This window comes from Chrysemys picta, chromosome 4 (genome assembly GCF_011386835.1).
Source record: "Chrysemys picta bellii isolate R12L10 chromosome 4, ASM1138683v2, whole genome shotgun sequence".
In the NCBI taxonomy this organism is placed as follows: domain Eukaryota; kingdom Metazoa; phylum Chordata; order Testudines; family Emydidae; genus Chrysemys; species Chrysemys picta.
In genome coordinates this window covers 124,148,250-124,173,969 of record NC_088794.1, presented here as the reverse complement: position 1 = coordinate 124,173,969, position 25,720 = coordinate 124,148,250, and the positions used below count along the sequence as shown (strand labels likewise).

Below are 25,720 nucleotides of genomic sequence, written 5' to 3'. Positions count from 1 at the left end.
CGCTCATTCAGACCCTAGTTACACTAGAGACATAAGGGAATGAAGTCAGTCCCTAAAACCTATACTTAGATTAAATAACTGATTGAGGTGCTCAGCACTCAACTCCTGGTATCGTCAAACCCAAGTATTCAAAAAAAAAAAATCACGAATCTGTCTCCTGCCCCACCCGAATAAACAAATAGTGTGTTTGGCTTAAAATATGAGATTTTAAAAATAAATTTGGGGTTCTCTCTCCCACTGATTTCAGTGGTTAGCACCTCTGAAATACCAAACTACTTATTTATATGCATAAATATTGCTCAAGAGTCAAGATTTTCAAAAGTGACTATTGATGTGAGACTTTATAGGGACCTGATTTTCAGAAGGGTGTTCAGCACCCATCTTCTGGAAATCATATTCTTTTAAGACTCCTGCCTCAAGATGGTCAGCCAAAAATCATTAGTCACTCTTGAAAATCTTGCCTTCAGGCACCAAAGTTTCCAAAATTTCAGCCTTACTGTTGTTACAAGAGAACTGGCCTTGACATCTGCCTTTAACCAAAGAGTCAGGGGACCCCCTAGCCTCAAAGGATGTGTCTACACTGCACTTAAAAACCCATAGCTGGCCTGCGTCAGCTTACTCAGGCTTGCAGGGCTCAGGCTAAGGTACTGTTTAACTGCAGTGTAGGCATTAGGGCTAGGACTGGAACTCAGGCTCTGGGACCCAACAAGGGGGGAGGGTCCTAGAGCTCAGACCCCAGCTTGAGCCCAAATGTCTACACCACAATTAAACAGTCCCTTAGCCGGAGCCCCACAAGCACAAATCAGCAGGACCAGCCATAGGTGTTTAATTACAGCACAGTCAGATCCATTGGACCCCTAAAGAGTCCCCTGGCTTTGCTTCTTACGTCTATTTTTCTGTTGTACCTCCAAATACTTTGAATAACTTTTTTCTTATACTCAGGTTTATTCTGTTTTATCTTTGATTTCTTATCTGGAAAGGCTCTCATTTATAGTTAGTTTTGAATCATTTCCTGTGTTTAGTTAGGCTTAATGTCTTTGCTACACAGCAGAGTCCCAGAGAGGCAGAGTCCCAATCTTCTATTGTAGTAAACTCACCCTTTAATGACTAGATGTTTTGGGGTCTCCTACACCACAAAATATGCTGTGTAAAAAGCAAACAAGATACAACAAGCCAGGAGTCATTAACATCGCACTAGTGTCTCATCAAAATACTGCTAAGTGTCAAATTTATATAGGACTCAAGAAATTCTGAGATTAAAGAAAAAAGCAGATTAAAGTAGAAAAGAAAGGGATGAATTATTAGTGTAGCCTGTCCCCCAATACAAATAAAATAATTTCCAACTTCTGCATTTTTCGTCTACCACTAAATAAAAGCAGCCAAACCTCAATTTCCTCAATGAGAGATGCCCATGTTTCCTTATGTTCCCCCAGTCCTATTCCCCTTCTCCCTGTCATTGTAAGAGAACAAAGAACTAAAATAAAATGCTCTAAGGCAACCAGAGAGTATGGTAATAAAGTTGCTGCCCACTTTTCAGGCAGATGATTAATTATGAAGTTATTCCCTCCATTTCTGTCAATCACTGAGACAATACTCAGAGTCAATGGAACAGTTAGTAAAACTCATGGATTTTTAAGTCCTGAAGGGATCATTATGATAATCTAATCTGACCATCTGTACAACACAACCCAGTAATTCCTGAATCTAGCCCAATAACTTGTGGCTGAACAAGGGAATATCTAAAAACATATCCAATATGGATTAAAAAACTAAAAATGGTGGAGCATTTACCACATCCCTTTGTAATCTGTTTCATTGGCTAATCACACACTTTAAAAAAAAAAAAAAAAGTCTTCTTTCCAGTTTGAATTTTGTGGACTGGAATTTCCAGCCACTTGTTGTGGATCTTATTATGTCTTTGCTGAATTAAAGAGTCCTCAGTGATCAGATATTTTCCTCTCTCTGCAGGTATCAATCACTCTTAATCTTCTCTTAAACTAAACAGATTACAATGAGAAACTAAAGGAGCTCAAAGTGTGTTTTCCAGATCAGTCATTCTTGTGGGTCTTCCCTGAACCCTCTCCAGTTTTTCAACATCCTTTTAAAAGCATGGAAACCAGAATGAGACACAGTATAACGGTAGTGGCCCCAGCAGTGTTGTGAACAGGGGTAATATCACAGAATCGTAGAATATCAGGGTTGGAAGGGACCTCAGGAGGTCATCTAGTCCAACCCCCTGCTCAAAGCAGGACCAAGCCCCAGACAGATTTTTGCCCCCGATCCCTAAATGGCCCCCCTCAAGGATTGAACTCACAACCCTGGGTTTACCATCCTCAATATTCTATTGTTTATACAAGGATTAGAGTAGCTTTTTTGTCACAGCATTGCATTAGGAGCTCCTTTTCAGAGTCACTGCCTTTCAGGATACAGTGCTCCATACTGTGAGTATGGTCCTACATTCAAGATCGAAGGCACAGGTTGCCGCATGAGACATGTTGGATTATATCCTTTTGAGAGTCATGTCACCTCGGGGAGTTTAGAAGGTAACTCATGAGAGTTCTGTTTTCTTCCCAGTAACAGCCCATGTCTGGTTTTGGCTGATTATTTTTGTGCTTAATAGGCCACTTTTTTCTTGAAGCTTGTGGGAGGATTTATATCTAGAATAAAAAGATATTCAGAAATTCAATTACTTCCAATCCTCTAGCCTGCAACAGTGGGAGGCCCCCCTCAAGCAGATTTTCTTCATTAGGCACCAAGCTTTCATCACACTGGCAAGTGACATTTCATTGTGGCCTTTAAGAGGATACAATAGAAAGAATCTTTCCCCATCAGAGGGTATGAAGTGTTGTAATTGTGAAGATTCAGGGCAAAAGAAAAAAGGCTAATGTTGTGTACTAGCAGTTTGGAGGGCAAAAATCTTACTAATGAAACTAATGGCTGTTTCTATTCTTAACCAGACCCTACTTCTACAAGTGACTACTGATAGCCCTAATGCTGGTGCACAGCCAACTACATCGACTATGTCACCCATTCTCAATGCCTGCCCCTGAACATAGGAACAGTATGGGCTGTAGTCAAAGCATCACTGTATTCCAGTGATCTGTGGCCAGTGTAACAGTCTCCAGGGGATAGCTGGATTTCCAATAAGGCCCTGCTGCTTTGAATTATGACAAACGGCTCCAGCTGCCTGGGGACTGAGCAAACAGAAGTGATTTTTAAATCCATTTTTTCCTACTCCCCTCCTCAGCTATGCAGAGCTCTGATGAGGAGGATCTGACTCAAAGAGAGAGGAGAACACTCCAGCTGTGGGGAAAGACTCAATTCTTCCATAAAAACTGCACTACTTTCACCCACTAGAGGAAAACACAGAGTGTCTTGTGACTAAATTATTTGCAACTGGAAGGAGACCAGAATTTAACGTGCAAACAGCAAGGGAAACCTCGTACTAGGGTTTACCTTGAACTGATGGCCTGGAAACTAGAAGACTGAATGTTGCCTATGCACCCTCACAATTCTAGGCTGCTGAGGGTGGGCAGTGTGACCACTGGAGTAACTTGGACAGTCCTGGGTGACTTCTTAAACTATGGCAGTTCTACAGGAGGCAGCACTGCCTGGAATCACTACAGATATGAGTCCCACCCCCACAGCATAGCTCACATTGAGTCACACCAGCTGAGAATCTGTCCACATGTGTGACAAGTCGATACTAATGCTAAGCCCAGGTCAAGCATAGATAAGGCTTATCAAGCTCTCCAATTTCTATCTCACTGTACAGTAGCATAAGCACTGCAATAGCTTCCACAACTGCAACTGTCTTTGTTATGTGTCTGTACAGTGCCTGGCTCAATAGGACCCACCAGGTGCTACCATAATAATTGCATACATTATCATTCCAGTCACTGAAGTTGGAGAGGATGGTTTCAAATAATATCTTCAGACATCTGATGAAGTGGGTTCTAGCACATGAAAGCTTATGCCCAAATACATTTGTTAGTCTCCAAGGTGCCACAAGGACTCCTCGTTGTTGTTGTTTTCCAGACACAGTGTGTCTTGGGAACAATCCCAAAAAGCTCATATTTAATCTATGGCCCTGTATAAACAAGCACTGCAGCCAAACTTCCTCCGCTTCAAAACTGGGAGTCACCATTTCCTCCCAGTTGACGAAATCTTTCTTAGTAACTGTTTTTGTCAGGTACAAATCATTTACTAAGTCGAACACAACATTCTTTCCATTGACTTTGACTGAGTTAATCCAATACATTCTCTCAACCTTCAAAGAAGGATTTTCTTCTTAGGCAACTAAAAAGCCTGAGATTTTCCTATAGACAAACCTCTCCATGCCATACCCTCACCTTCAGTTCCTCTTTCCCTTTGGGGGAACACTAACATGAAAAAAATATTTAAAACAAATAAAAGTCAGGAAAATAATCCACATTCTAATTTAAATGAACACAGGCAACAATGAGGCAAGCAAATGGCTTTCTTTGGGGGCCTGCCAGGATAGGACTTACCTCAGTTCTGCTTCCGCTCAGTGTCATGGAACTGCTATAAATCCTGAGATATGCAAGTCAGACCACAAAGGCTTGAGTTCAGACAGACAGGTATATTTTTATTTCTTATCCTACTGTTTGCTTTTTTAGTCCAGCTTCTAAATTGTAGCTTTCTTTCTAGCATCCCCCCAGCTTTCAGCCCCTAATGATTAAAGTGGCTCAGCTGCAAACACCTTAGGATTATTCCACACACCCAAACGCATCCTCTTTCACTAACCCCTACTTCTCCTCATTTCTCAGCAGAATGGGCTTCTCTATTTCCCTTAAGTATAAATGATAGGGTCTGTTAGCCCAGATCCTCAAAGATATCTAGGTGCCTAACTTCCATTACAAATCAATGGGAGTTAGGCACCTAAATGAGGATCTATGCTGCTGCCCCTTTTGGCCCAAGCAATTAGTCATTATTCAGGGGCCTTGGAGGTTGCTTCTGTTAGAAGCAGAAAATTATTAAGCAAATCAGGGTATTTCTTTGCTGCAAACCTGTTTATTTACAAAACATGTACACAAAGTCCTGTTTACCTGAACAGAATAGGAATGAGCAAGAGAAGACAGTTTCCTTATACAAAATCCAAGACTCCTTCTAGCTAGTTATTTACCTAAAAAAAGGTCTCCCTCTTGGCTTCCTTCTAGGTCCACACAACAAGTGCTTCTCTGGCTTTCTGCCCACTTTCCGGCTGCTTTTATAACTCCAAGTAGGGAGATATCTCTTTAAGAGACCTGGGGGAGAGGGGGTTAGGAGTGAGTTGTGTCTGAGTCATTGTTGCTAGGCAGATTTAGTACTCCACATCCAGAAGCTTCTGGAGTTGGGTGTGGTAGTTTTGGGTCTGCCCTAGTAGATTCCCTGTTGCTGGGGTGTCAGATTCCATGAGGGCAAGCAATCAGGGCAGGTGCTTTACAAAAGACCATGTGTCCTGGGTGAGTTGGGAGAAGCTGAGCCCAGAAGCAGGCTGTTTTCCCTAACCCTGAAACATTTTGTAGTCGATATATAGTAGTTTGACTTTTATATTTGGGGTGGCAGGGCCCAACAGGGCTCAGGCCAGCTCTGCACAGCAGGACCTGGGGAGGGAGTGCCATGGTATCACCTCCACCCCCGACTCACCTCAGCAGGCCACCCAGCCCAATGGGGGTAGTGCAGCACACAACTGAAAACTATAGCCCAGAGGGAAGGGCTCACCTCAAAAAGTTAGAAAACTGCTCAGGGTGTAGGCAGGGGGTAGCTAGGAGCTGTGTGGAGGCAGGCGTGGGCTGTACACAGGCAGGAGGGTAGCTCAGGATACAGAGAGAAGAGTACCTAGGGGCAGTGTTCTGGGAGGGTCCCCCCAGTCACTGCTCCCTGAGCGCTCTGTCTGCCCATGAGTTGGGTCCCCCTGCCTGGGTGGTTCTTACCAGCTGTACAAGCATTCAAGGAAGGCTAGGTGCGGGCTGAGAAGCAGCCACAAACCAGGCGCCAGCAGCAGAGAGGGGAATACGATGTCCATGGAACCATCCAGAATAGCAGCTACCCTGTACTACTGAGCTGTGGCTGTCTTCCAGCCTCTGACCTGGCCAGGGGTGGGGCCTCAAGAGGGAGGGGGTAGAACTGCCACCAGAGCTCTTCTATTCTGGTTATGGTGCTGCAGTTTGGGACAACAATGTCCCCTGTGGCCTATCCCTCCCCCAAATCCACTAATGAGTAGGTTAGTGATATTATTAACCCTCCAACAGGAAGCATGGGCAATGTTAATTATAGAAAGAGGAAATTGGGAGTGAAAATAATTTATTTTAATTGTACACTTTGAATATTTGATTTTTAGCCAAACCGTTCAGTTAAATTGTCTCAACTAGTATGATTCACCAACTTTTCTTTAAATGTAGTAATGGGGAAAGAGTCATTTATATTTTGCTATTCTTAGTTTTGCATTTTCTTGTAACTTTTTTTTTTTTTAATTCTATATACTTAACTGAGTGGTTGGTTAATCAGTTAGCTGTCTGGCTAACAGTGATTTCAGTGGAGAAAGAGTAAGAGTCTGCATGTGTGGATTCCAACAAGCAAGTGGAGAGAAGATGTTGCTTTTCACTCAGCAGACTGTATAGATTTGGTGATCAGAAACTACTGAGACTCAGGTGAACTCAACCTAAGCTTTTGGGAACTCTGGGTTTCTTCTCACTGTGTTTCTGTAGAGACTGACCTGTTTAGACTTAATTTGTTTTCTTTATGTATAACTGAAGATAATGTATGTGGATTATAAAATAGCCATGTTATATTGTAAACATTGTTATTTTTCATTTTAAGATTTGATAAAGTTGTTAAATTAATTTCTTCTGTTCTTTTTGGGACTTGAATGTGGGGAAGTTGACCCTATGCAAACCTTGTTGAAAATCTTTAGAGACTGAATTCTGGGTCTTCAGCAGGTTTTCTATGGGAATTGGGTTTTTTAAGCACTGGAGAAGGGCAATGAAGTGAACTCTAGCCCACCCAAAGATTAAACTCTCTCTTGGCTTTCTGCTTTGAAACACACAGCCATAGCCCCTGTTTCCAACCAGTTCTGAGGGAAATTCCTTTTATTCTCTCTGTTAGTCATTGTTCAGGTCTTTCATGTGCCCAGTGCTTTGGGTGATAGCTAAAACAATAGAAGCTATCTTACTCCATAAAAGAGCTTAATTGCTTCTTTTAGTTAAACAGAAGGAATCTTTCCTCGTATGCCCATCAACTACAATAAAGTCTGTAACTGCCCAGACATCCAAGACATGCTTACTGGCAGCTACCAATACCCTTCAGCATAACAGGTTCAATCTGGCAACCCTTATTTGCAAAAGCATTCCAACTGGGTCACATTCTTTTTTCTATATAGTCAATGGGAGTTGTGCAGTTGACTTCAGTGAGAGCAGAGGAACAAGCTGATAGGCTTCAATGAGAGTCATAATAATAATTTTTAGCTCTTAAATACAGCTTTTCATCTGTAGATATAAAAGCACTTTAAATATAAGAGGAAATACAATTATCATCATGGTACTGAAGAATAGAGAGGTAGAGGGTCAGATTTTTAAATAACTATAGGTGCCTAAAGATGCAGCTAGGTTCCTAGTGGAATTTTTCACAAGCACCTAAATAGATTAGGCACGTGGAAGGTAGGCCTTGGTTTTAGTTGTAGAAATTTCATTGAAAGCATTTAAAATTCAAAATTCTAGCTGTCTTGACTGTACTTACATACAGGTCATGTGGTATGCTTCTGTGCCCTATTTGGATAAGCGTAACTTTTAGAATAAGGTTTCTGATGCAATACTAGCAATCACAAACTGGGAGTGTGCTTTTTGTGAATATTCTGTTATATGTTTTAAATGGGCTACTTTTTACGAACATTCCTGCCAGTGAACGTGCTTACTTGAAGATGAACAAAATAAAAAAGGGGTAGGAGCAGAATTTCAAAGAATTCATAAAAAAATGTGAATGACTATTCTTGGGGAATTTTTCTTAACTGAATTCACCCATTTCTAGTGTCAATTTGATTAACTAGATATAGAAAAACATTATCCCCCAATAACAGTTTTGTTATGTCAGGGAACTATACCTAATCACTGCAGGAGGAGTTTAAGTAAGCCTGCATTGGTCAAAATTTAAACCTCAATTCTATATCAATCATGGGTCCAATTGAACAAAGGTGACATATTCCATCCACCTTGGCCCCATATGAAGTTTCGGAGGCACCCGGGGGCCAGAGGAGAGTTCCCTTTTCACATGTACAGAGTAGGACCATAGTAACCCTTGAAAACCTTGTTACGGGGGAGGCAGGAAGATGCATGTCAGGAGCAGAGATGACTCTGCCATGCATACTGCTATGGTGATTCTGAGCTGCTCTGGACTGTAGAGAAGCACATAGGCAGCCCAGAAGAGTATGCTCTAATTTAGAGCATCCCAGAACTTCTCATTTGTACTGTGGGCTGTTTTGCCACCTGGTGCAGCCAAGGATCCGTAGGCACAAAGGTGCCTTAAAGCCTCCTCCCTTCTGGAGGCACAGGACAGTCTCAGATCAGTACTTTTTTCTTCTGGGACTAGTTACTCTCAACACTCCTTAAAAGAACTAAGCAGAATCACAGGGCATTAGATAAGACCCCCCGAGGATTCAAACACCAAGTCAGGATAGAGACAGAGCTTTCTGGTCCTCTCATTCTGTCAAACTCAAAACAATCCTTTTGGAGCCTGAAATAGCCGTGCAGTGCTCGAGAGTTTGTTAGGTCTCTACTGAGATTACGACTCATCACTTATTTTATTATTCCTAATTTAAAAAAAAAAAAGACAAATCTCAATATATACGAGCTCTATTAAAGAGAGAGAGGGGAATAAAGGAGGGAAAGTGTATATTTGTACCTTAAATAATATTTATATATTAGCATTTCTCTCTCCTCTCTCCTTCATATGTCCTTTATCTCCTTATACCTTATTCCTGCAAACATTTACACAGGTGAGTAATTTAGTGCAGGTGAATAATCCCTTTGAATTCAACAGGACTACGCAGGTAGGTAAAATTAAATGTGTTAAGTGTTTACAATCTAAGGCCCCAATCCTGCAAACTCTTCAGGGCAAGGACTAGGGCTTGGTCTACACTAAACCCCCAAATCGAACTAAGGTACGTCGACTTCAGCTACGTTATTCACGTAGCTGAAGTCGACGTACCTTAGTTCGAACTAAGTTCGAGCGGGATTACCGGAGTCGATGGGGAGCACTTCTGAGTTCGATTTATCGCGTCCAGACTAGACGCGATAAATCGAACCCAGAAGTTAGATTGCCTGCCGCCGAACCAGCGCGGTAAGTATAGACAAGCCCTAGGAGTACTTGTGGCACTTTAGAGACTAATAAATGTATTTGGGCATAAGCTTTCGTGGGCTAAAACCCACTTCATCGGATGCATGCAGTAGAAAATACAGTAGGAAGATATATATACACAGAGAACATGAAAAAATGGGTGTTGCTATGCCATCTGATGAAGTGGGTTTTAGCCCACGAAAGCTTATGCCAAATAAATTTGTTTGTCTCTAAGGTGCCACAAGTACTCCTGTTCTTTTTGCTGATACAGACTAACACAGCTACCACTCTGAAACTTGTCACCATGGCAAGGACTGTGTGTTTGTAGGATACATCATACAATGGGACCCTGATCTTGGGTGGGTGGGGTGATGGAGGGTTTCTGGGTGCTACTGTAACATCAATAATAAATACCAAAAAGATATTTTAACATCTCCAGAAAAGACTTTTTGTATGAAAACAAAATTCCAATATTAAACACAAAATAATAAAATGAAATAAAGCACCAAAAGAGGGACTTCAGTTGTGACTTTAGCTACATCATTTAGTCTTTGTGCCTTGGTTTCCTCACCTCTTAAGTGATATTTTCCTAGCTCACCGGCAGGTAGTGTAGCTATGACCTTTACTGACTGAAGCATGTTGAGCTCCTGAATGGAGGTGCTAGAAGGGCCAAAGTGTGATTGTGTTGCTCACAGTTCTTGCCTTACTGCCTAGGGGCATTACCCAGAAGGACTAGAATCATAGAATATCAGGGTTGGAAGGGAACTCAGGAGGTCATCTAGTCCAACCCCCTGCTCAAAGCAGGACCAATTCCCAACTAAATCATCCCAGCCCAGGCTTTGTCAAGCCTGACTTTAAAAACCTCTAAGGAAGGAGATTCCACCACCTCCCTAGGTAACCCATTCCAGTGCTTCACCACCCTCCTAGTGAGACGAGGTCTCACCAATGTCAAATAGAGGAGAATGATCACGTCCCTCGATCTGCTGGCAATGCCCCTACTTATACAGCCCAAAATGCTGTTAGCCTTCTTGGCAACAAGGGCACACTGTTGACTCATATCCAGCTTCTCGTCCACTGTAACCCCTAGGTCCTTTTCTGCAGAACTGCTGCCTAGCCATTCGGTCCCTAGTCTGTAACAGTGAATGGGATTCTTCCGTCCTAAAGACAGGACTCTGCACTTGTCCTTGTTGAACCTCATCAGGTTTCTTTTGGCCCAATCCTCTAATTTTCTAGGTCCCTCTGTATCTTATCCCTACCCTCCAGCGTATCTGCCACTCTTCCCAGTTTAGTGTCATCTGCAAACTTGCTGAGAGTGCAGTCCACACCATCCTCCAGATCATTATTGAAGATATTGAACAAAACCAGCCCCAGCATCGACCCTTGGGGCACGCCGCTTGATACCAGCTGCCAACTAGACATGGAGCCATTGATCACTACGCGTTGAGCCCGACGATCTAGCCAGTTTCTATCCACCTTATAATCCATTCATCCAGCCCATACTTCTTTAACTTGCCGGCAAGAATACTGTGGGAGACTGTATCAAAAACTTTTCTAAAGTCAAGGAATAACACATCCACTGCTTTCCCCTCATCCACAGACCCAGTTATCTCTATGGTGCAAGAAGTGGTGCAGGCACAAGACTTGGAATTGGAAGATATGGCTTCTGTTTCCAGCTCTGCCACTGACTGGCTGGAAGACTCTGGGCATTTCAGTAAAGATCTCAGAGGGATGTCAATGGGAGTCTTTTTACTGAAGTTGATGGGCATTGAATCAGACCCTAACTCACTGTGCCTCAAAAATAACAGGAGTACTTGTGGCACCTTAGAGACTAACAAATTTATTAGAGCATAAGCTTTCGTGGGCTACAGTTTCCCCATACATAAAATGGGCCTAAACATCAAGAAAGATGTTGATGAATTAGAGAAGGTTCAGGAAAGAGTGATGAGAATGATTAAAGAATTAGAAAACATGGCTTATACTGTTAAACTAAAGAGATTTAGCTCTGAATCTAACAAAGAGAAGGTTAAGGGGTAACTTGATTACAGTCTATAAGTATCTATATGGGGAATAAATATTTAATAATGGGCTCATCAGTCTAGCAGAGAGAGGTATAACATGATCCAATGCCTGGATGTTGAAGCAGTATAGTAGTTAGCACAAAAGAGTGGGAGTCAGGGTTCCTGGATTTTCTTCTCAGCCCTGCCATTCATTGTGTGATGTGACTTTGGGCAAGTCACTTAAGCTACCTGTGATTTAGTTTCCTCACTGGTAGAATAATCCTTATCTACCTCACTCATTTGCTCTGTGCCCTTGGATAAATCATTTAATCCCGCTGTACTTCAGCTCTCCCTGGAAAATAGTTATAATACTACTTATCTATCTCACAAGGGTGTTTTGAAGACTGTTTTATTAATGCTTGCAAAGATCCTCAGATAGAAGATGTTGTAGAAGGGCAAATTATTGGTAATATTACCACTAATTCAAATCAGACCTTGACCCCAACATGTGGCTTGAAGATGATGACTTAGTACAGGGGACTCCTTTACATGCTCTTTTTTGAATTTTTGTAACAACTTACATTTACAATATGTGTTGCCTTTCACCCAAAGAATCTCAATGTATTTTACTGACTTAAGCTGATGTGCAGTACCATGTCACTACATGTTGGGATCACCATCCTCCACTGACATGCATGACTGTGGTGAAATGTTTGGCAGCTTTTTATCAGTGAGCAGCACATTACGGAGCAGTTTAGGACAGGAAGTGAAGAATGCTATAGCCAACTGACACTTCAGGTGGAATTTTCATAGGCAGATAGTAATCACATTGGACTTTGATCAGCACACTGAGGATAATACCTCATCTCTCCTCTTGCAAAAACTGTTAGGGGATATTTAATGTCCACAAATGGTCATTGTGAGGACCTCAGCTGCGTGTCTCATCAGCTGTAACTCTTCAGCACTGCCCCAGTATTCCCTTTACCCCCTGGATATTTCATGTTCTTCCTAAAATCTTCTGTCAGATCCTTGCTCAGCTAAGGCCCAGCCCTGAAAGGTGCTGAGCACTCTGGCCCCCATCCAGCAAAGCACATGCTCAGCTTTGAGCAAGTGAGTAATCCCATTGATTCAATTCAAAGTAAAGGGACTGTTATTACATTCCTTCAGTTGACATCAGGACTACTTATACGGTACTTAAAGTCAAGCATGTGCTTAAATGCTTTGCTGGATTGGGGCAGAGTGCTCAGCATCTGGCAGGACTGGGTGGACCCTTGTTCACCTTTGTTGTACACTGCTCCTCGGCTGCTCACAGTCCCTGAGAAGTTGTTCTGTTTACGTTTTGATTCTGCCTCTTGATTCCATGCTTCTTCTAGTACTGTCAATGCAAGATTTCCTGTGTCTCTTCATAATCCAAGGTTTATCTTGGCCAAAGTCATGTCACCTTGAAAATAAAGTCCAGATGGTACAGCCTAATGTTGCAGGATCTTGCGATGTTTGGAAATCCTAGTTTGTTATTGTGGCATTTCTAATATATTATATATTGGGTAGGTCCTTCTCAACATATTTCTTTCTACTTGTCAGCTAGAAAAGACAAAAAATATGGCAGGCTTTTTATTTGACTCATAATAGGCTTTGAGTGGCTTGTTATGTAAATTAGATTGTGTTAAGCTCAGCTTTAAAGTAAAGAAAACTAAATGACTATTTAAAAGAGAAAGGTAACTTAAATGCTTGTGTAAAATTCCATTCACTGAATGAAACAAAGAGATCAGTCTAGCATAGAGGGTATATTATTTGGACAGTGGGGGACAGAAAGAGTGAAATATTAAAAGCCCTTTCTTATTTTTTTTGTAAAATGCAAAACTTTGGGTATAACAGAAAAAAGCTTCCTTTAAAAAAAAAAATCCCCAGATCACCCACTCTCCAGCCATAATCAATTATGCTAACAGCTTTGGAATTGCCTCGGAGTCTGTCATATGGCTGTGTTACTAATAGATTGTTGATACTGCCTTGTTCTGCAAATCCTTTATGAGCCCTCTACACAAGCCATCCCAGTGGATGTAGGTGTTGGACAGCATTGCAAAGCTGCACACAGTATTATCTACATCCCCCAGCACACAGGTCTCTCTGTTTCATTACATTGTTTCTTTTTCTCTATCTAATCTGCCATCTGGGAGATGCCTACACTAGTTGTTGTTTTTTTTGGAGAGGTTCCCAAAAGTTTCCAAACATTGCTACCATATGTTTGGTTCCAGTAGTGGTAGCTACAGGGGGAGCTCTAGTACAGACAAGGCTCTGGCAGTTGACACCATTTTAAACACCAGAGGTGAAAGCCTAGCCTCATTCAAGTCAATGGAAAACTACCATTGACTTCAATGCGGCCATAATTTCACTCCAGGTTGTTTAGACCTGATCAGAACAAGTGTATGTGATGCGGTACTTAAAATCATGAACAGGTAACAGCAACAGCAGGAAACTTGAGGTCAAAAATACTATTTAGACAAGGCCCTTGTCTCATACTCTTGCAGCCCAGGTATGGATTCTGGAATTCACAAGTCCAGATCCAATCCTGTAAAATAAATCACTGTGTGGCACTGAGCAAGTCACCTAACCTCCATGTCACTGAAGTTTCCCTTCTGCAGAATGGGAATACTAATATTTGGGTGCACTGGGGGTGCTGTGAGAGGTAAGATGTTATGGGCTCATTAATTATTATTATGTGCTTCCTTGAGTCAATCCTTTAATTAATAGCATGTTATCTAGTTTCAAGTGCTGTTGCAGGCACAGAAATGAGAAACCCCTGGATTTCAGTATGTGCAGACAGCAGATGTGCACAGAGCTACTATCTGAATAGAATGCAGGGAACACAGCAAATTGCATTGTTAACCTCAGCAAGTTGGATTTTCATTTTACCAGTTAATGAGAAATCATGCTGTAAAGCCAGATTTCAGACACCAGAGGCTTTCAGATCCGTTTCCTTTTTGACTCATGTTGCCAGTAACGTCTGAGTGTTTGATACTGTATGTGATATAATGACCATGAACTCAGGATAAAAGCTCAAAAAGGAGCCGCAGCTCATAGGAAACTTGGAGCACCTTTATGAGTCCTATCTTAGTTTTCATATTTTTGTATTGAATGATCAAAAATGTTAAGTGCAAAAATGTAAAGATATAAAACATATGCAAGGATTTGCTCCTCAGCTTGCACCTTTGCTAACATGCCATGTACAGAATCTCTGGACTATAAGAGCCCAGTGAAGTTGAGGCTCAGTGGGCTTTGGCTTATGCCCTACGTGAGGTATTTTACACCTTTAATAAGAGCCCCTGTAAATTAAAATAAAAAAATATGCATGGTCCTATCAGATTAAAATCTGTTGCTTTTTCAAAGACCATCTCAACCATAATATAATGGAGGTGCTGAATTCCAGTCATCTTCCTTCGTTTGCTTTTTGCTCCTCATTGAGTATTTCATCCGGCATAAAATATATGAAGTCAAATGCTGTCAGTTACGTACTACTGCAAATTCTTAGTAGCTTCATTGAAGTCATTTAAAATATATAAAGCCTGGGGCCTGATTTTTCCTCTCACTTATACCAATGTAATTGAACTGCTGTTAGGGTAATGCCTCCTGATTTGCAACAGTGTAAGAGAGTAGAATTTGGCTTAGTACTGTACGTAAACATGGGGCCTTGATTATCAAGAGTAACTCCATTTTATTCAGTTGGAGTACACTAGTATAAGTGACAGCAGAATCAGGACCCCTAGACTTTATCATTGTCACACGACAAAAGAGGACTATTAATTATATGTACATAATGTATTATTAATACATTGGAACATGAATATATTAAGAATATATTAAGCAGGAATGCAAATTTAATATTATGATATGCTAAAGCGAGAAACTGCTAATGAAATATAACAACACAATATTATTACAAATAATCCAGCTCCTGGAAAATGATAGAGAGAGAGATTCCTTTCCTTTTTTGAAGCTTAAAGCTCTAACTATTACAACCTTCTGCCAGAAACACTAGTAAACTGAGTGAATATCCAGAAGTAGGTCATCTTTGTTAATATCTAAGAATACTGTGTTTCTGTGGTTACTTTAGATCTCCCACCCTCTCTCTCTCTCTCTCTCTAACAGAGGCACAGCCTGATTCTGACATCACACTGCTTTTACACCAGTTTAATTCCATTGACCTCAAAAAAGTTACTCATGATTTACAGTGATGTAACTGTATATGATCAGAATATGGCCCATACCATACTGTACATCCATGCTGGACTTAAACCTTGTGTTGCCCACACAAACATAGAAGTGAACTCCAGGGTATCAGAACGCTTGTTATGTTATGCCTTATTCATCAAACTCTCAGTCCCCTGCCATGCTGTATTAGCACCTCCTCTCAGTGACTGACAGGAGACGCTTCCAGTGCTGCCACTGAAACACAGCAAGGGTCCAGCAGGAGCCTATGTGCTGTGTTTGATGTGCATGCAGGGAAGGAAAAGGCAGTGTGATGGTATGGTAACCTCCTCCTGCCCCCAGGCCACCACTGCAAGAGAATTTGATAAATTAGGTGCATTACTTCAGTGTCTCTTCACCCCTGCTGCCCTATATACAACCAAACATGCTGTTTCTGCCTGAGTCTGCTTCTGCACACATCCTGATGATGTGAAATGGACTCAAAGATGTGGCTGATGATACCCTATGTGGAGACTGAATTAGTGCTGTCCCTTAGGAAAATAGTAACGAGAGAAGATAAGCAGTTCTGCCCCAGTCCTGCTGACTTCAGTTATGTTGTGAGGCAAGAGGCCAAATGCCTTCAGCCCCCTGAGAAATGTTCAGAGATTCCAGAGAACCACTTTTAAGGCATGATTCAAAGTCCACTGCAGTCAATGGAATGGGCTTTGAATTAGTCTCTTACTCAAATATGTTTCTTTTTCCTTTCTTTCATCTGGTGATATATGAATGTAGAGCTGGTGAAAACTGCTGGGTTGACAGCCAGGCAGCTATGGTTCATATTCAGTTGAGATGTAAAGGGTGGTGACGTACATCACACCCGAGCCCTGTGTTTTGGGAATATTTTCCCATATTCACTGTTGCCAACAACATTCCTGCCAGTCAGCTCACTTCCTAGAATATTCACTGAAAGCAAACACAGCAAAAAAGGGGCATCAACAAACAGTCAGGGCAAATTCATTTCTAAAGTCCAATGAATATTTCCCAACATTGAATCAGATCCCCAGCAAGGGTAAATCAGCAAGGTCCGTCGGTCCATTTTTTGGCAGTATTTGCTCAGTCCTGTGTGTAAATTACACCCAGTTAGCATACCACTTATTGTCAGATGTAAAAAATTTTCTACTTACTTAAATTAACGCCTATTTTCTGGGTAATTTACACCAAATACGTAACTCATGCCACTATTTAATCCCTGATGATTTTGGACCAAAACCATCCAGGGGAGACTGACCACTTTAGACTGAATTTGGGCCTAAGGATCAAATGTTTTGTTTTTAATTATTATCATTTAATATTTGCATAGCAGTAGCTCTCAGAAGCCCCAGACAAAATCTGGACTCCATTGTGCTCAATGCTGTGCACACACATATAAAAGTACAGTCCCTGCTCTGATGAGTTCCCTCTAACGTAAGACAAGTCTGTGTAACAAACTATAAGGGGAAGCAGATGTGAGGAGGATGAGGGTATCATCAGTAAGAAAACATGATTACATCAGCTACTCAGAGAGTTTAAGGCCAGCAGGATCCATTAGTCTGAATTCTAGATTTCACTACCTTTCACTCACTTGTGTTCAGCTACAGCATCTCTTCCACAAAGGCATTCTGGCGACATCAAGAGATGGAGAATCTACCACCTACCGTGGTAGTCCCAAATTAATGGTTAATAACCCTAACTGTTAAAAATGTGTGCCTTATTTCTAATTTTAATTTGTCTGGTTTCAGACATTGGCTCTTGTTTTGCCTTACTCCACTAGAGTAAAGATTCTTTTAGCACCCAGTATTTTCTAGTTCTTTTTGAACCCTGTTATGATCTTGGCCTTCACAACATCCTCTGGCAAGGCCAAGACCATAATAGGCTCAAAAAAAGAACTAGATAAATCCATGGAGGATAGGTCCATCAATGGCTATTAGCCAGGATGGGCAGGAATGGTGTCTCTAGCCTCTGTTTGCCAGAAGCTGGGAATGAGTGACAGGGGATGGATCACTTGATGATTACCTGTTCTATTCATTCCCTCTGGGGCACCTGGCACAGACCACTATCAGAGGACAGGATACTGGGCTAGATGGACCTTTGGTCTGACTCAGTTGGGCCATTCTTATGTACTCCGCCTAGAGTAAAGAGCATTTTAGGACCCAGTATTTTCTCCCCAGGAAGGTATTTATACACTGTGACTGAGTTATCTCTCAATCTTCTTTTTGATAATGTAAACTGATTGAGCTCTTTAAGCATTTCACTGCAAGGCATTTTCTCCAGCCCTCAAATAATTTTGGGAGCTCTTTTCTGCACCGTCTCCAGTTTTTCTACATTCTTTTTAATATGTGGACATCAGAACTGGACACTGTATTCCAGTATTGAGCTCACCAATGCTGTATTCAGAAGTTAAAATCACCTCCCTACTCCTACTCATTACTCCCATTTATACATCCAACAAACATACTTGCCCTTTTGCCACGTCATCACACTGGAAGCTTATGTTGAGTTGCTTGTTCAATATGTCCAATATGTCCCCTAAGTCCCTTTCAGAGTCACTGCTTTGGAGGGTATAGTCCCCCATTCTCTAAGTATGGCCTGCATTCCTTGTTTCTAGAAGTATAACTTTGCATTTGGCTGTATTAAAATGTATTTTGTTTGAATGGTCCCATCTTACCACACAATCCAGATCACTCTGTATCACTGCTCTGTCATCATCATTTCCCACTCTGCCAATCTTTGCAGCAGCTGCAAATCTTATCAGCGGTGATTTTATGTTTATTTCCAGACCATTGATGAAAGTGTTGAATAGGGTCAGGCCTAGGACCAGTCCTTGTGGAAACCCACTAAAAATACCCCCATTCAATAATGATGATTCCCCAATAACAACTACTTTTTGAGATCTGTCAGTTAGCCAGTTCTTAATCTATTTAATGTGTGCTCTATGGATATTGTACAGCACTAATTTTTTTTTTATCTTGTGGTACTATGTCAAATGCCTGACAAAAGTCTATCACGTCTACACAGTTACCTTCATCAACCAAACTTGTAATCTCAAAGGATGAAATCAGATTTGTTTGACAAGATCAGTTTTCCATAAAATCATGTTGACTCACATTAATTATATCCCTATCCTTTCATTCATTATTAATTGAATTCCATATCAACTTTTACATTATTTTGCCCAGGATTAATGTCAGGGTAACCAGCCTTTAGTTACCCAAGTCATCCCACTTGCCTTTTTTTTTTAATATTGCAAACATTAGCACTCCTCAGTCTTCTGGAATTTCTCCAGTAGATCAAGATTTATTTAAAATTGGGCCAAAGATCTCCTCAGCCAACTCTTTTTAGGATTTTTGGGCGCAGGTTAACCAAGCCTGCTGATTTAAAATGTTAGCTGTGTGCACAAACTTGGCAGCTCTAAATCACACAAGTCAAGGATCAGGATTAATTTGTTTTATGTATTCACATGTACGGTATAAGGTTATATATCTAACCATTCACAGGACATACTGTCTCACCTTCCCCATTCTCCCTCACCAGTATACGTCAACCCAGGCCCGAAGGGACCATCATTAGAAGTGAGATTGCAGTTCAGTTTGCATTTGTATAGATTGATAAGGGAGGCTGATGAAATAATTGTAAGAGAGATGGAATGACAAGCAGTGAAGACATAAGCAATACCAGTCTTACATAATGTGACCAGCAGCGTGAGAAGCAGCCAAAAGGAATTCATCTCTTATCCTCTCCCTCGACGGTCACCCCTTTCACCTTCTTTATTACCAAAAAATACTTATTTTTGGCCCTCAGTTGCCAAAGGAACAGCCACCTGACTGCATGTGCAAAGGACCAGCTCTAGGCTGTGCCACCACACTGTTCACATTGTCACTGGGCACCGAGCTGGGTAGTCACTGTTAAAAATGGTTTCCTGATCTTTGATTTGTGACAGCTTTTTCTTTTCCTTCTCACACTTCTCGTCATGGTTGAGAAATATAATTTGGGTTTCACTAAAAGGCCACTGGGCCTTTCTTCTTTTGTTAATTAGTTATAACCCTTGCCTAGTATCGATGTTTATGTCTCTTTAGATGGCTGCTATCTGCTAACCAGCATTCTGAAAGATTACAAAAGGGCCATGAAAACGAGAGCCAGGGGACAGGCGGATGGATGGATGAGAGACGCCTCTATTACAAGAAGCAAGCACAGAAAGCTTGCATTAGGGTGAACAGCTGGTACGGATTCAATAATCAACTGCTCTGAAAGAAAAGCCTATTTTTTCTCATCCCATGGCATTAGAGAACAGGATACCAGAGCTGCCAACCGTACAATTGAAATCTGCCCACACAGAATAGCAAATTCCCCTTGGCTCACATTTAAATGCTCCTGGCTCATTATTATTCTATACAGCCTTGAATACATACATGTGGTCTGCATATTACTCTCTGCAAACAGAGCACTACATTGCCTCTCTCAGCATGTCTCTGCCTTCATTTCAACACTATGGGGAAGTGCAAAGGGGGGCAGGAAGGAAATAGGCTTATCAAGTTTACAGATGCTGATGAGAATATTGGTTTGATTCTTGCTGTTGGGTTAGTACTAAGTTCCACACACGCAGCAGGTTTGGACATTTAACAGGCTTAGGAGTCTCTCTGGGACAGCCCAGCCAGCCCCTTACAAAACACAAGCCCCAGAGCCAAGCCATCCTGCACCAGTGAGCCACCACAAGCATTCAGTGAACAGAGATGCATTTGTTAGCCTGTGAGAAAACCCAACAGTACATGTGGATATCAGTAAACAAAGAGGAACACCAGAGGTGGGTGCACAAGCCATTGTGTAAGAAGTTCAGGGGTTGAAGGGTGTTTATTCTTTAAGGAAGTTTGATGGTGATGAACACTGCTGACTTGCCTGCCCTCAAGACTCTTTATCCACATAACAGCAGCAACAGTTCAGGCTTTTCTCCCCTTCCTCCCGCCCTGATGACATAACTCAGTGTTGACCGAGAGGGATTAACTCTAGGAGGTTAAGGGGAGTTCAGTCTCTTCGCTCACACAGTATCTGAGCTCTCTTTTGAGGCTGCCAACCAGGGGGGCAGGTACAATGAGATGCTGAGAACAGCCCCAGTAGGATATGACTGTGACCAATAGCGCACCAGGCAGCTGTTGGAGAGTAACAACTTTCAGTCACTTCTTACAAATTTGAATCAGAAGGGAAGGCTCTGCAGCTCACTCCCTATGCCCAGAGCCAGCCAGCCCCCTAGCCCTCTAACTTTTTGCTTGTTTAAAAATGTGAGCAATGTAAATAGTTAGGTCATATTCATGCTTATTGGTCTCGTGGTTAGGAAGGGTGTTACTCACCATCACTGCATTTAGGACAGCAGGACTACAGTGAGCTCCAGGGGAATGGAGGAGGGAGTACCCTGCTCTTTGTGCAGGACTGCATTAAAATCCACCCAGGACAGTCCTTCCCAGGCTCTATGCAGAAGGCAAGGAAGATATTAATGCAGATGACTGTTACATAAATACATGTTGTATCAGGGCCATTTTTAGCACTTGTGGGGGTGTGAAGAACGGCTCCAAGCTGCATATCTATTTCATAGGATTCTGCTGAACTGAGGCAAAGAACACAGTTTTAAGGTAAACTAACAAGACATATTTTATTTAAACCCAGACACTTCTGAAACGGGCTTCACATGATACAGGAAACAGTCCCCTAGTCACCCACTCTCTCTCTTAGTAGAGTTTGCTTGGTAGTCGAGCTTTGTAATAGTGCTTGCTTAACTGCTTAGTAGACCTAGGCAAAGTTGATGAAAAATTTTCCATAACACTTCACATAAAAACACTTGCCATTTGTCTTTGGGTGACTGCATGGCCCTCAGACTTCACTTTTCTGCCATATTCAGATCAACTGGAATTTCATGCCGAAAACACACACAAGTTCAAATTCAATCTGAAAGATTATTTAGACTTGGAATAGGTTCATTTTCAACAGGGGAGGGGAAAGTGAAAAATAGATGAAACGTAGGTATGTTTTCAGCAAAATGGACTTGAGACTGTAAGACTTTTTTTTTTTTTGCTTTTCATTAAATTCTGAATAGCCTTAGTGTCCCTTCCATTTTTGGGGTAGTGGCATTATCTAAGATCAATATGGCTCCCTCTTGACCACTGAAAGATACAGTCCCACCAATGAAGAAGAAAATGAGTTCATTACATCCCCCCACACATGCTGCAACTATTTCCATGATTATTGCAGCACTATCCCAGAAACCACATTATACTCATCTTTAAAAACACTGAAGCCCTGATACTGGCCCGTGGATGAGCTGAGCTTGGTGCAGTCAGGGCGTGGAGGGGGAGGGGAAAGGGCAGGGCAAAAGGATGCGCATGCTACCTCTGCACCTCCTGGATTTTGATTGTGGCCACGGTAATGACTCTGCCTGCAAGGTTCTATATGGAGATATCCAACAGCCCAGAACAGTGCATAGAACTACCCCTTCCATCCCCAGCAGGCTTCTACACTGGGGTGCAAACAGAGTGGCATAGTATTATTCTGTAAGCCCCAGGCCACCAAGGAATCCCTCTTACGACAGAGTATTCCCCAGAGGGGAGATCCACTGATGTTATGGCTCCCATATACCAGCAGAGCCAGCATATGGAGGCCACAGTGAAAGCCAGAATCAGGGTCACTGGATGAGAGAAAAAAAAAACCTATCAGTTCTGCATGTTCATCTTGTTGCCACTTTTTGACCAGCTAGTCAAAGTTTGGGGCTCTGTGGGTGTTCCAGTTGGGAGTAGAAATTGGAGGTAGTCAAGTATTTCTTTGATGGAATTTTATTTATTTAGAAAGAATGTACAAAGGTCCTGTATTTCTGAACACAAAAGGAAAGTAATACCAAGAAACAGCTTATTTTGCTCACAGCACCAAGAACACTCCTCTCAGCTGGCAACCATGACCCCAAAACCTCTTCCCAGTTTCTTCCAGGGTCAGCCACACACTTCCAGCTGCTCCTTCAGGCTCTCTCCTTCACTCAATCTGTTCTTGTCTCACATCAGTTTCTGTATGATCTCTCTTCCCTCATACACACCACTGCCCAAAATAATGCTCAGCCAAAAGCTCCTCAGAGGGTTCACATACACCTTTTGTCTTAGGTGGGATTTATGCTTAATGATGTTAATTGAAGGGTGAATTCACACCTACCAATCTCAATGGGGTTTTCTCCCAGCTCATCACAATATCCTCCTGCAACTGCCCTCTCCTAACGCTGATGCATGGCAGCTAGTATTGTGGCGACTGCTGTGTCCCTAGTTACGGCACTCCTTAAATAAGGACCTGAAGAGTGAAAATTGAGGCACATACCTAGGTTTGGCAGAATTCAATTTTTTTATATATATAATTTCATTGGAAAATATTGATGCTTATTTTTAAGCATTTTTTAAAATTTTTATCTTTAAACATTCACAGTTGTGCAATATCATGGGTTTTAAGTATTCTTTTTATTTTTATCAATTTAAATTTTCACAGTTGTGGGAAATTATGGTGGCTCAAACAGTATGGGGTGGGAGTTAGAAAATATTTATTTAATGAAAGTACCGGTAATTAAGGAAGTGTTATTTACTCCTTCTCATAACATAAGAACTAAGGGTCACCAAATGAAATTAATAGGCAGCAGGTTTAAAACAAACAAAAGGAAGTCGTTTTTCACACAACACACAGTCAACCTGTAGAACTCCTTGCCAGAGGACATTGTGAAGGCCAAGACTATAACAGGGTTCAAAAAAGTACTAGATAAGTTCATGGAGGATAGGTCCATCAGTGGCTATTAGCCAGGATGGACAGGGATAGTGTCCCTAGCCCAGGGGTGGGCAAACTAAGGCCCGTGGGCCAGATCCGGCCCATGAGCCATTTTAAGCCGGCCCACGAGCCGCACCATGCAGCTCGGCTCCACTCCAGCCAGGGCACAGGGTCGGGGCTGCACCACGCGGTTCCCAGAAGCTGCAGCATGCTCCTGCTCCGGCTCCCACACGCTCCAATGGGAGCTGTGGGGGGCAGTGCCAGCGGACGGGGCGGTGCACAGAGCTGCCTGGCCGTGCCGGAGCGTAGGAGCCGGAGAAGGGACATGCTGCTGCTTCTGGGAGATGCTTGAGGTAAGCGCTGCTCAGAGGCTGCACCCCCAAGCCTCTTCCCATGCCTCAACCCCCTGCCCCAGCCCTGATCCCCCTCCCACTCTCCAAATCCCTCAGTCCCAGCCCGGAGCACCCTCCTGCACCCCACACCTCTCATCCCCAGCCCCACCCCAGAGCCCACACCCCCTCTCACACCCCAACTCCAATTTAGTGAGCATTCATGGCCCGCCATACAATCCCCAATGTGGCCCTCGGGCCAAAAAGTTTGCTCACCCCTGCCCTAGCCTCTGTTTGCCAGAAGCTGGCAGTGGATGACAGGGAATGGATCACTTGATGATTACCTGTTCTGTTCATTCCCTCTGGGGCACCTGGCATTGGCCACTGTCAGAAGACAGGATACTGGGCTAGCTGGACCTTTGGTCTGACCCAGTATGGACGTTCTTATATTCTTAATGACAGTAGAAGTTGAGATTCAAAAAGTTAAAGCTTTATATCCATTAAAACACAAATTGTCAACATCATGTGTCAACATTTTAGCCTTAAATCAAACTCTAAATTCTCAAGTAGCATTTTTCTTACTTTAACCATATGTAAATTTAAATTATCAATGGAAATATATTTTGTCTGTTTGTGTGTATACATGTAGTGGTCCTTCGGTCTCAGGCTTGGCAGGAGACCACTCTGACTTGCTGCATCAGGCAACAAACAGTCAATTAGCAGTTGAGGGTTCTGCCCCTCCCCGTCTCCCAGCGGGGCAGGGCAGAGCAAGGATCAGTTTTTAGCCCAGGCCTCCTGGCTGGAGCAGACACCAATCACAGTCTGGGTTCTGACTTCCTAGGTGGGGCAGAGCAATAAGCGGTCTTCAGCTTAGCCACTTGGCTAGGGCAGATAGCAAACACAGTTTGGGGCTCAAGGGCCTATGGTGAATGGCCAATCCCCAGCAGTGGAGTTGGTGGGGAAGGGGAAGGAATAGGGGCACCTGGGTCCATCCTAATCTACCGGGTCCCAGCCCAGGGCCCTGTTAGTGGCGGGTAGTCCCACCACTGGGTCGGTGGGGAAGCCGAACTGCAATGCCTTGCTTCTTGGCAGCACAATCTGACCAAAAAGTCTGGTTCCCCTGAGCGACTTCCTACTGCCCTCCATCAGTGTGGCTCCGTAGTCAGTTTGTCCTCAGTTGCTTTGAGGTAGATGGCCAATGGCAGTCCCGATAACTCCTCTCTGCTCTAGGTCTCCTCCGGTGGCAAGGCAAGGTGTGGCTCAGTACCTAGTCCAGAGTCCTGCTGAGGGCTTGAGATGTCTGCCTCCTTCCCTGGTTCTGCCCCAACTGAGCTGTAGGACTCTCTTTTTATATGTCCTGTCTGCCCCTGCACTTCTGGCATGGGGGGCAGGGCTGGTTTAGGTCCACCCACCAGGAGGAGTGTAGTGGTCCCTTGCTCTCAGGCTTGGCGGGAGGCCGCTCTGCCTCACTACAGTACAGCAGAATCAATGTTTATCTACATTTAGCAATAAAAATCTAACCCTTCCAAGCCTACACATATCTATAAGCTTCACTGATCATCTGTCTGCACTGTACAAATATCCACACCGCACTCATCAAAATGTCCCCAGACACACTAGGCTTTAGTGTAAAAGCTGGGAAGGATCCTACAGGGAAAACCCCTTCTTCGGTTGCAAAGTCATGGACAAAAAAAAAACTGGTGGGGATTTTCCCAGGACATTACAGTGACAGTCTGAAGAACTTTTTCCTCTCAGAAAGAAAGGAAGCATCTTTTGGGGATTGTGTACTGCTCACAGAAAGGCATCCTCAAGAAGAGGCTTTCACAGGATTAACTTCTGATGTTTTTTTTTTTTTTTCTCATCCTAAAAAAGGATCTGATCATTCTGAAGGTAAAGGATAAGAAAACAGATCAGATAGACACTTTTTTGATAAGTTATGTGATCTTGGCAATTTGGCTGACAATTTCAGAACATTGTCTGCAGCCTGTGTTTCCTGGAGCTCTTCAACAGATATCTCCGTGTACTTGGAATCACATCACACAGAATACAGGGCACATGGCACATTCCAGC

The 25,720-nt window shown here is 42.6% G+C and overlaps 1 long non-coding RNA gene across 1 annotated transcript in view; it reads right to left on the bottom strand.

Annotated features, from left to right (window-relative positions):
* LOC135983452 (uncharacterized) overlaps positions 1–5,431 on the bottom strand; it is a 64,167-nt gene extending 58,736 nt beyond the window's left edge. The window contains exon 1 of the long non-coding RNA XR_010601132.1: positions 5,147–5,431. This is a non-coding gene — a long non-coding RNA (uncharacterized LOC135983452). The remainder of the gene's footprint in view (positions 1–5,146) is intronic.
* Between the last annotated feature and the right edge of the window lie 20,289 nt (positions 5,432–25,720).